The sequence below is a fragment of the Schistocerca americana genome, chromosome 4 (genome assembly GCF_021461395.2).
Source record: "Schistocerca americana isolate TAMUIC-IGC-003095 chromosome 4, iqSchAmer2.1, whole genome shotgun sequence".
NCBI classification, from domain to species: Eukaryota; Metazoa; Arthropoda; class Insecta; order Orthoptera; family Acrididae; genus Schistocerca; species Schistocerca americana.
Window position 1 is genome coordinate 33824758 of NC_060122.1, and position 12802 is coordinate 33837559.

Here is a 12802-nt window from a genome sequence, read left to right on the forward strand (position 1 = left end):
ACAGATAGAAGCATTACTCTCCAGGACAGAAGTCGGCATGGTGCCTGTTGTATTCATATTCCGACGCAATATCTGTGTTTCTTCGTCAAGTTGAAGGTCCACAGGTTACAGTAAACTTTAAAATGTCCATCGGAATCTATTACTGGAATCCCAGCAAAGGATCAAAGCACAGACAGATAGAAGCATTACTCTCCCGGACAGAAGTCGGCATGGTGCCTGTTGTATTCAATTCCGACGCAATATCTGTGTTTCTTCGTGAAGTTGAAGGTCCACAGGTTACAGTAAACCTTCCCATGTCCATCGGAGTCTATTACTGGAATCCCAGGAATTAATTAAAATTCTGACAGTTAGAAGGATTACTCTCCCGGACAGATGTCGTCATTGTGCCTGTTGTATTCAATTCCGACGCAATTTCTGTGTTTCATCGTCAAGTTGAAGGTCCACAGGTTACAGTAAACCTTCCCATGTCCATCGGAATCTATTACTGGAATCCCAGCAAAGAATCAAAGTGCAGACGGATATAAGCATTACTCTCCCAGACAGAGGTCGGCATGGTGCCTGTTGTATTCAATTCCGACGCAATATCTGTGTTTCTTCGTCAAGTTGAAGGTCCACAGGTTACAGTAAACCTTCCCATGTCCATCGGAGTCTATTACTGGAATCCCAGGAATTAATTAAAATTCTGTCAGTTAGAGGGATTACTCTCCCGGACAGATGTCGTCATTGTGCCTGTTGTATTCGATTCCGATGCAATTTTTGTGTTTCATCGTCAAGTTGAAGATCCACAGGTTACAGTAAACCTTCCCATGTCCATCGTAATCTATTACTGGAATCCCAGCAAAGAATCAAAGCACAGACAGATAGTAGCATTACTCTCCCGGACAGAAGTCGGCATGGTGCCTGTTGTATTCAATTCCGACGCAATATCTGTGTTTCTTCGTCAAGTTGAAGGTCCACAGGTTACAGTAAAACTTCCCATGTCCATCGGAGTCTATTACTGGAATCCCAGGAATTAATTAAAATTCTGACAGTTAGAAGGATTGCTCTCCCGGACAGATGTCGTCATTGTGCCTGTTGTATTCAATTCCGACGCAATTTCTGTGTTTCATCGTCAAGTTGAAGGTCCACAGGTTACAGTAAACCTTCCCATGTCCATCGGAATCTATTACTGGAATCCCAGCAAAGAATCAAAGTACAGACAGATAGAAGCATTACTCTCCCAGACAGAAGTCGTCATGGTGCCTGTTGTGTTCAATTCCGATGCAATTGCTGTGTTTCATCGTCACGTTGAAGGTCCACAGGTTACAGTAAACCTTCCCATGTCCATCGGAATTTATTACTGGAATCCCAACAAAGAATCAAAGCACACACAGATAGAAGCTCTACTCTCCAGGACAGAAGTCGGCATGGTGCCTGTTGTATTCAATTCCGACGCAATATCTGTGTTTCTTCGTCAAGTTGAAGGTCCACAGGTTACAGTAAAACTTCCCATGTCCATCGGAGTCTATTACTGGAATCCCAGGAAAGAATTAAAATTCTGAGAGTTAGAAGGATTACTCTCCCGGACAGATGTCGTCATTGTGCCTGTTGTATTAAATTCCGACGCAATTTCTGTGTTTCATCGTCAAGTTGAAGGTCCACAGGTTACAGTAAACCTTCCCATGTCCATCGCAATCTATTACTGGAATCCCAGCAAAGAATCAAAGCACAGACAGATAGGAGCATTACTCTCCCGGACAGAAGTCGGCATGGTGCCTGTTGTATTCAATTCCGTCGCAATTTCTGTGTTTCATCGTCACGTTGAAGGTCCACAGGTTACAGTAAACCTTCCCATGTCCATCGGAATCTATTACTGGATTCCCAGCAAAGAATCGAAGCACAGACAGATAGAAGCATTACTCTCCAGGACAGAAGTCGGCATGGTGCCTGTTGTATTCAATTCTGACGCAATATCTGTGTTTCTTCGTCACGTTGAAGGTCCACAGGTTACAGTAAACCTTCCCATGTCCATCGGAGTCTATTACTGGAATCCCAGGAAAGAATTAAAGTTCTGACAGTTAGAAGGATTACTCTCCCGGACAGATGTCGTCATTCTGTTTGTTGTATTCAATTCCGACGCAATTTCTGTGTTTCATCGTCAAGTTGAAGGTCCACAGGTTACAGTAAACCTTCCCATGTCCATTGGAATCTATTACTGGAATCCCAGCAAAGAATCAAAGCACAGACAGATAGAAGCATTACTCTCCCGGACAGAAGTCGGCATGGTGCCTGTTGTATTCAATTCCGACGCAATATGTGTGTTTCATCGTCAAGTTGAAGGTCCACAGGTTACAGTAAACCTTCCCATGTCCATCGGAGTCTATTACTGGAATCCAAGGAAAGAATTAAAATTCTGACAGTTAGAAGGATTTCTCGCCCGGACAGATGTCGTCATTGTGCCTGTTGTATTCAATTCCGACGCAATTTCCGTGTTTCATCGTCAAGCTGAAGGTCCACAGGTTACAGTAAACCTTCCCATGTCCATCGGAATCTATTACTGGAATCCCAGCAAGGAATCAAAGCACAGACAGATAGAAGCATTACTCTCCCGGACAGAAGTCGGCATGGTGCCTGTTGTATTCAATTCCGACGCAATGTCTGTGTTTCTTCGTCAAGTTGAAGGTCCACAGGTTACAGTAAACCTTCCCCTGTCCATCGGAATCTATTACTGGAATCCCAGCAAAGAATCAACGCACAGACAGATAGAAGCATTACTCTCCCGGACAGAAGTCGGCATGGTGCCTGTTATATTCAATTCCGACGCAATATCTGTGTTTCTTCGTCAAGTTGAAGGTCCACAGGTTACAGTAGACCTTCCCATGTCCATCGGAGTCTATTACTGGAATCCCAGGAAAGAATTAAAATTCTGAGAGTTAGAAGGATTACTCTCCCGGACAGATGTCATCATTGTGCCTGTTGTATTCAATTCCGACGCAATTTCTGTGTTTCATCGTAAAGTTGAAGGTCCACAGGTTACAGTAAACCTTCCCATGTCCATCGGAATCTATTACTGGAATCCCAGCAAAGAATCAAAGTACAGACAGATAGAAGCATTACTCTCCCAGTCAGAAGTCGTCATGGTGCCTGTTGTATTCAATTCCGACGCAATATCTGTGTTTCTTCGTCAAGTTGAAGGTCCACAGGTTACAGTAAAACTTCCCATGTCCATCGGAGTCTATTACTGGAATCCCAGGAATTAATTAAAATTCTGACAGTTAGAAGGATTGCTCTCCCGGACAGATGTCGTCATTGTGCCTGTTGTATTCAATTCCGACGCAATTTCTGTGTTTCATCGTCAAGTTGAAGGTCCACAGGTTACAGTAAACCTTCCCATGTCCATCGGAATCTATTACTGGAATCCCAGCAAAGAATCAAAGTACAGACAGATAGAAGCATTACTCTCCCAGACAGAAGTCGTCATGGTGCCTGTTGTGTTCAATTCCGATGCAATTGCTGTGTTTCATCGTCCCGGTGAAGGTCCACAGGTTACAGTAAACCTTCCCATGTCCATCGGAATTTATTACTGGAATCCCAACAAAGAATCAAAGCACACACAGATAGAAGCTCTACTCTCCAGGACAGAAGTCGGCATGGTGCCTGTTGTATTCAATTCCGACGCAATATCTGTGTTTCTTCGTCAAGTTGGAGATCCACAGGTTACAGTAAACCTTCCCATGTCCATCGGAGTCTATTACTGGAATCCCAGGAAAGAATTAAAATTCTGAGAGTTAGAAGGATTACTCTCCCGGACAGATGTCCTCATTGTGCCTGTTGTATTAAATTCCGACGCAATTTCTGTGTTTCATCGTCAAGTTGAAGGTCCACAGGTTACAGTAAACCTTCCCATGTCCATCGCAAGCTATTACTGGAATCCCAGCAAAGAATCAAAGCACAAACAGATAGGAGCATTACTCTCCCGGACAGAAGTCGGCATGGTGCCTGTTGTATTCAATTCCGTCGCAATTTCTGTGTTTCATCGTCACGTTGAAGGTGCACAGGTTACAGTAAACCTTCCCATGTCCATCGGAATCTATTACTGGATTCCCAGCAAAGAATCAAAGCACAGACAGATAGAAGCATTACTCTCCAGGACAGAAGTCGGCATGGTGCCTGTTGTATTCAATTCTGACGCAATATCTGTGTTTCTTCGTCAAGTTGAAGGTCCACAGGTTACAGTAAACCTTCCCATGTCCATCGGAGTCTATTACTGGAATCCCAGGAAAGAAGTAAAGTTCTGACAGTTAGAAGGATTACTCTCCCGGACAGATGTCGTCATTGTGTTTGTTGTATTCAATTCCGACGCAATTTCTGTGTTTCATCGTCAAGTTGAAGGTCCACAGGTTACAGTAAACCTTCCCATGTCCATTGGAATCTATTACTGGAATCCCAGCAAAGAATCAAAGCACACACAGATAGAAGCTCTACTCTCCAGGACAGAAGTCGGCATGGTGCCTGTTGTATTCAATTCCGACGCAATATCTGTGTTTCTTCGTCAAGTTGAAGGTCCACAGGTTACAGTAAAACTTCCCATGTCCATCGGAGTCTATTACTGGAATCCCAGGAAAGAATTAAAATTCTGAGAGTTAGAAGGATTACTCTCCCGGACAGATGTCGTCATTGTGCCTGTTGTATTAAATTCCGACGCAATTTCTGTGTTTCATCGTCAAGTTGAAGGTCCACAGGTTACAGTAAACCTTCCCATGTCCATCGCAATCTATTACTGGAATCCCAGCAAAGAATCAAAGCACAGACAGATAGGAGCATTACTCTCCCGGACAGAAGTCGGCATGGTGCCTGTTGTATTCAATTCCGTCGCAATTTCTGTGTTTCATCGTCACGTTGAAGGTCCACAGGTTACAGTAAACCTTCCCATGTCCATCGGAATCTATTACTGGATTCCCAGCAAAGAATCGAAGCACAGACAGATAGAAGCATTACTCTCCAGGACAGAAGTCGGCATGGTGCCTGTTGTATTCAATTCTGACGCAATATCTGTGTTTCTTCGTCAAGTTGAAGGTCCACAGGTTACAGTAAACCTTCCCATGTCCATCGGAGTCTATTACTGGAATCCCAGGAAAGAATTAAAGTTCTGACAGTTAGAAGGATTACTCTCCCGGACAGATGTCGTCATTCTGTTTGTTGTATTCAATTCCGACGCAATTTCTGTGTTTCATCGTCAAGTTGAAGGTCCACAGGTTACAGTAAACCTTCCCATGTCCATTGGAATCTATTACTGGAATCCCAGCAAAGAATCAAAGCACAGACAGATAGAAGCATTACTATCCCGGACAGAAGTCGGCATGGTGCCTGTTGTATTCAATTCCGACGCAATATGTGTGTTTCATCGTCAAGTTGAAGGTCCACAGGTTACAGTAAACCTTCCCATGTCCATCGGAGTCTATTACTGGAATCCAAGGAAAGAATTAAAATTCTGACAGTTAGAAGGATTTCTCTCCCGGACAGATGTCGTCATTGTGCCTGTTGTATTCAATTCCGACGCAATATGTGTGTTTCATCGTCACGTTGAAGGTCCACAGGTTACAGTAAACCTTCCCATGTCCATCGGAATCTATTACTGGAATCCCAGCAAAGAATCAAAGTACAGACAGATAGAAGCATTACTCTCCCAGTCAGAAGTCGTCATGGTGCCTGTTGTATTCAATTCCGACGCAATATCTGTGTTTCTTCGTCAAGTTGAAGGTCCACAGGTTACAGTAAAACTTCCCATGTCCATCGGAGTCTATTACTGGAATCCCAGGAATTAATTAAAATTCTGACAGTTAGAAGGATTGCTCTCCCGGACAGATGTCGTCATTGTGCCTGTTGTATTCAATTCCGACGCAATTTCTGTGTTTCATCGTCAAGTTGAAGGTCCACAGGTTACAGTAAACCTTCCCATGTCCATCAGAATCTATTACTGGAATCCCAGCAAAGAATCAAAGTACAGACAGATAGAAGCATTACTCTCCCAGACAGAAGTCGTCATGGTGCCTGTTGTGTTCAATTCCGATGCAATTGCTGTGTTTCATCGCCACGGTGAAGGTCCACAGGTTACAGTAAACCTTCCCATGTCCATCGGAATTTATTACTGGAATCCCAACAAAGAATCAAAGCACACACAGATAGAAGCTCTACTCTCCAGGACAGAAGTCGGCATGGTGCCTGTTGTATTCAATTCCGACGCAATATCTGTGTTTCTTCGTCAAGTTGGAGATCCACAGGTTACAGTAAACCTTCCCATGTCCATCGGAGTCTATTACTGGAATCCCAGGAAAGAATTAAAATTCTGAGAGTTAGAAGGATTACTCTCCCGGACAGATGTCCTCATTGTGCCTGTTGTATTAAATTCCGACGCAATTTCTGTGTTTCATCGTCAAGTTGAAGGTCCACAGGTTACAGTAAACCTTCCCATGTCCATCGCAAGCTATTACTGGAATCCCAGCAAAGAATCAAAGCACAAACAGATAGGAGCATTACTCTCCCGGACAGAAGTCGGCATGGTGCCTGTTGTATTCAATTCCGTCGCAATTTCTGTGTTTCATCGTCACGTTGAAGGTGCACAGGTTACAGTAAACCTTCCCATGTTCATCGGAATCTATTACTGGATTCCCAGCAAAGAATCAAAGCACAGACAGATAGAAGCATTACTCTCCAGGACAGAAGTCGGCATGGTGCCTGTTGTATTCAATTCTGACGCAATATCTGTGTTTCTTCGTCAAGTTGAAGGTCCACAGGTTACAGTAAACCTTCCCATGTCCATCGGAGTCTATTACTGGAATCCCAGGAAAGAAGTAAAGTTCTGACAGTTAGAAGGATTACTCTCCCGGACAGATGTCGTCATTGTGTTTGTTGTATTCAATTCCGACGCAATTTCTGTGTTTCATCGTCAAGTTGAAGGTCCACAGGTTACAGTAAACCTTCCCATGTCCATTGGAATCTATTACTGGAATCCCAGCAAAGAATCAAAGCACAGACAGATAGAAGCATTACTCTCCCGGACAGAAGTCGGCATGGTGCCTGTTGTATTCAATTCCGACGCAATATGTGTGTTTCATCGTCAAGTTGAAGGTCCACAGGTTACAGTAAACCTTCCCATGTCCATCGGAGTCTATTACTGGAATCCAAGGAAAGAAATAAAATTCTGACAGTTAGAAGGATTTCTCTCCCGGACAGATGTCGTCATTGTGCCTGTTGTATTCAATTCCGACGCAATTTCCGTGTTTCATCGTCAAGCTGAAGGTCCACAGGTTACAGTAAACCTTCCCATGTCCATCGGAATCTATTACTGGAATCCCAGCAAGGAATCAAAGCACAGACAGATAGAAGCATTACTCTCCCGGACAGAAGTCGGCATGGTGCCTGTTGTATTCAATTCCGACGCAATGTCTGTGTTTCTTCATCAAGTTGAAGGTCCACAGGTTACAGTAAACCTTCCCCTGTCCATCGGAATCTATTACTGGAATCCCAGCAAAGAATCAACGCACAGACAGATAGAAGCATTACTCTCCCGGACAGAAGTCGGCATGGTGCCTGTTATATTCAATTCCGACGCAATATCTGTGTTTCTTCGTCAAGTTGAAGGTCCACAGGTTACAGTAGACCTTCCCATGTCCATCGGAGTCTATTACTGGAATCCCAGGAAAGAATTAAAATTCTGACAGTTAGAAGGATTACTCTCCCGGACAGATGTCGTCATTGTGCCTGTTGTATTAAATTCCGACGCAATTTCTGTGTTTCATCGTCAAGTTGAAGGTCCACAGGTTACAGTAAACCTTCCCATGTCCATCGCACTCTATTACTGGAATCCCAGCAAAGAATCAAAGCACAGACAGATAGGAGCATTACTCTCCCGGACAGAAGTCGGCATGGTGCCTGTTGTATTCAATTCCGTCGCAATTTCTGTGTTTCATCGTCATGTTGAAGGTCCACAGGTTACAGTAAACCTTCCCATGTCCATCGGAATCTATTACTGGATTCCCAGCAAAGAATCGAAGCACAGACAGATAGAAGCATTACTCTCCAGGACAGAAGTCGGCATGGTGCCTGTTGTATTCAATTCTGACGCAATATCTGTGTTTCTTCGTCAAGTTGAAGGTCCACAGGTTACAGTAAACCTTCCCATGTCCATCGGAGTCTATTACTGGAACCCCAGGAAAGAATTAAAGTTCTGACAGTTAGAAGGATTACTCTCCCGGACAGATGTCGTCATTCTGTTTGTTGTATTCAATTCCGACGCAATTTCTGTGTTTCATCGTCAAGTTGAAGGTCCACAGGTTACAGTAAACCTTCCCATGTCCATTGGAATCTATTACTGGAATCCCAGCAAAAGTTCAAAGCACAGACAGATAGAAGCATTACTCTCCCGGACAGAAGTCGGCATGGTGCCTGTTGTATTCAATTCCGACGCAATATGTGTGTTTCATCGTCAAGTGGAAGGTCCACAGGTTACAGTAAACCTTCCCATGTCCATCGGAGTCTATTACTGGAATCCAAGGAAAGAATTAAAATTCTGACAGTTAGAAGGATTTCTCTCCCGGACAGATGTCGTCATTGTGCCTGTTGTATTCAATTCCGACGCAATTTCCGTGTTTCATCGTCAAGCTGAAGGTCCACAGGTTACAGTAAACCTTCCCATGTCCATCGGAATCTATTACTGGAATCCCAGCAAGGAATCAAAGCACAGACAGATAGAAGCATTACTCTCCCGGACAGAAGTCGGCATGGTGCCTGTTGTATTCAATTCCGACGCAATGTCTGTGTTTCTTCGTCAAGTTGAAGGTCCACAGGTTACAGTAAACCTTCCCCTGTCCATCGGAATCTATTACTGGAATCCCAGCAAAGAATCATTGCACAGACAGATAGAAGCATTACTCTCCCGGACAGAAGTCGGCATGGTGCCTGTTATATTCAATTCCGACGCAATATCTGTGTTTCTTCGTCAAGTTGAAGGTCCACAGGTTACAGTAGACCTTCCCATGTCCATCGGAGTCTATTACTGGAATCCCAGGAAAGAATTAAAATTCTGACAGTTTGAAGGATTACTCTCCCGGACAGATGTCATCATTGTGCCTGTTGTATTCAATTCCGACGCAATTTCTGTGTTTCATCGTAAAGTTGAAGGTCCACAGGTTACAGTAAACCTTCCCATGTCCATCGGAATCTATTACTGGAATCCCAGCAAAGAACCAAAGTACAGACAGATAGAAGCATTACTCTTCCAGTCAGAAGTCGTCATGGTGCCTGTTGTATTCAATTCCGACGCAATATCTGTGTTTCTTCGTCAAGTTGAAGGTCCACAGGTTACAGTAAAACTACCCATGTCCATCGGAGTCTATTACTGGAATCCCAGGAATTAATTAAAATTCTGACAGTTAGAAGGATTGCTCTCCCGGACAGATGTCGTCATTGTGCCTGTTGTATTCAATTCCGACGCAATTTCTGTGTTTCATCGTCAAGTTGAAGGTCCACAGGTTACAGTAAACCTTCCCATGTCCATCGGAATCTATTACTGGAATCCCAGCAAAGAATCAAAGTACAGACAGATAGAAGCATTACTCTCCCAGACAGAAGTCGGCATGGTGCCTGTTGTATTCAATTCCGACGCAATATGTGTGTTTCATCGTCAAGTTGAAGGTCCACAGGTTACAGTAAACCTTCCCATGTCCATCGGAGTCTATTACTGGAATCCAAGGAAAGAATTAAAATTCTGACAGTTAGAAGGATTTCTCTCCCGGACAGATGTCGTCATTGTGCCTGTTGTATTCAATTCCGACGCAATTTCCGTGTTTCATCGTCAAGCTGAAGGTCCACAGGTTACAGTAAACCTTCCCATGTCCATCGGAATCTATTACTGGAATCCCAGCAAAGAATCAAAGCACAGACAGATAGGAGCATTACTCTCCCGGACAGAAGTCGGCATGGTGCCTGTTGTATTCAATTCCGTCGCAATTTCTGTGTTTCATCGTCATGTTGAAGGTCCACAGGTTACAGTAAACCTTCCCATGTCCATCGGAATCTATTACTGGATTCCCAGCAAAGAATCGAAGCACAGACAGATAGAAGCATTACTCTCCAGGACAGAAGTCGGCATGGTGCCTGTTGTATTCAATTCTGACGCAATACCTGTGTTTCTTCGTCAAGTTGAAGGTCCACAGGTTACAGTAAACCTTCCCATGTCCATCGGAGTCTATTACTGGAATCCCAGGAAAGAATTAAAGTTCTGACAGTTAGAAGGATTACTCTCCCGGACAGATGTCGTCATTCTGTTTGTTGTATTCAATTCCGACGCAATTTCTGTGTTTCATCGTCAAGTTGAAGGTCCACAGGTTACAGTAAACCTTCCCATGTCCATTGGAATCTATTACTGGAATCCCAGCAAAGGATCAAAGCACAGACAGATAGAAGCATTACTCTCCCGGACAGAAGTCGGCATGGTGCCTGTTGTATTCAATTCCGAAGCAATGTCTGTGTTTCTTCGTCAAGTTGAAGGTCCACAGGTTACAGTAAACCTTCCCCTGTCCATCGGAATCTATTACTGGAATCCCAGCAAAGAATCATTGCACAGACAGATAGAAGCATTACTCTCCCGGACAGAAGTCGGCATGGTGCCTGTTATATTCAATTCCGACGCAATATCTGTGTTTCTTCGTCAAGTTGAAGGTCCACAGGTTACAGTAGACCTTCCCATGTCCATCGGAGTCTATTACTGGTATCCCAGGAAAGAATTAAAATTCTGACAGTTTGAAGGATTACTCTCCCGGACAGATGTCATCATTGTGCCTGTTGTATTCAATTCCGACGCAATTTCTGTGTTTCATCGTAAAGTTGAAGGTCCACAGGTTACAGTAAACCTTCCCATGTCCATCGGAATCTATTACTGGAATCCCAGCAAAGAATCAAAGTACAGACAGATAGAAGCATTACTCTTCCAGTCAGAAGTCGTCATGGTGCCTGTTGTATTCAATTCCGACGCAATATCTGTGTTTCTTCGTCAAGTTGAAGGTCCACAGGTTACAGTAAAACTTCCCATGTCCATCGGAGTATATTACTGGAATCCCAGGAATTAATTAAAATTCTGACAGTTAGAAGGATTGCTCTCCCGGACAGATGTCGTCATTGTGCCTGTTGTATTCAATTCCGACGCAATTTCTGTGTTTCATCGTCAAGTTGAAGGTCCACAGGTTACAGTAAACCTTCCCATGTCCATCGGAATCTATTACTGGAATCCCAGCAAAGAATCAAAGTACAGACAGATAGAAGCATTACTCTCCCAGACAGAAGTCGGCATGGTGCCTGTTGTATTCAATTCCGACGCAATATGTGTGTTTCATCGTCAAGTTGAAGGTCCACAGGTTACAGTAAACCTTCCCATGTCCATCGGAGTCTATTACTGGAATTCAAGGAAAGAATTAAAATTCTGACAGTTAGAAGGATTTCTCTCCCGGACAGATGTCGTCATTGTGCCTGTTGTATTCAATTCCGACGCAATTTCCGTGTTTCATCGTCAAGCTGAAGGTCCACAGGTTACAGTAAACCTTCCCATGTCCATCGGAATCTATTACTGGAATCCCAGCAAGGAATCATAGCACAGACAGATAGAAGCATTACTCTCCCGGACAGAAGTCGGCATGGTGCCTGTTGTATTCAATTCCGACGCAATGTCTGTGTTTCTTCGTCAAGTTGAAGGTCCACAGGTTACAGTAAACCTTCCCCTGTCCATCGGAATCTATTACTGGAATCCCAGCAAAGAATCAACGCACAGACAGATAGAAGCATTACTCTCCCTGACAGAAGTCGGCATGGTGCCTGTTATATTCAATTCCGACGCAATATCTGTGTTTCTTCGTCAAGTTGAAGGTCCACAGGTTACAGTAGACCTTCCCATGTCCATCGGAGTCTATTACTGGAATCCCAGGAAAGAATTAAAATTCTGACAGTTAGAAGGATTACTCTCCCGGACAGATGTCGTCATTGTGCCTGTTGTATTAAATTCCGACGCAATTTCTGTGTTTCATCGTCAAGTTGAAGGTCCACAGGTTACAGTAAACCTTCCCATGTCCATCGCACTCTATTACTGGAATCCCAGCAAAGAATCAAAGCACAGACAGATAGGAGCATTACTCTCCCGGACAGAAGTCGGCATGGTGCCTGTTGTATTCAATTCCGTCGCAATTTCTGTGTTTCATCGTCATGTTGAAGGTCCACAGGTTACAGTAAACCTTCCCATGTCCATCGGAATCTATTACTGGATTCCCAGCAAAGAATCGAAGCACAGACAGATAGAAGCATTACTCTCCAGGACAGAAGTCGGCATGGTGCCTGTTGTATTCAATACTGACGCAATACCTGTGTTTCTTCGTCAAGTTGAAGGTCCACAGGTTACAGTAAACCTTCCCATGTCCATCGGAGTCTATTACTGGAATCCCAGGAAAGAATTAAAGTTCTGACAGATAGAAGGATTACTCTCCCGGACAGATGTCGTCATTCTGTTTGTTGTATTCAATTCCGACGCAATTTCTGTGTTTCATCGTCAAGTTGAAGGTCCACAGGTTACAGTAAACCTTCCCATGTCCATTGGAATCTATTACTGGAATCCCAGCAAAGAATCAAAGCACAGACAGATAGAAGCATTACTCTCCCGGACAGAAGTCGGCATGGTGCCTGTTGTATTCAATTCCGACGCAATATGTGTGTTTCATCGTCAAGTTGAAGGTCCACAGGTTACAGTAAACCTTCCCATGTCCATCGGAGTCTATTACTGGAA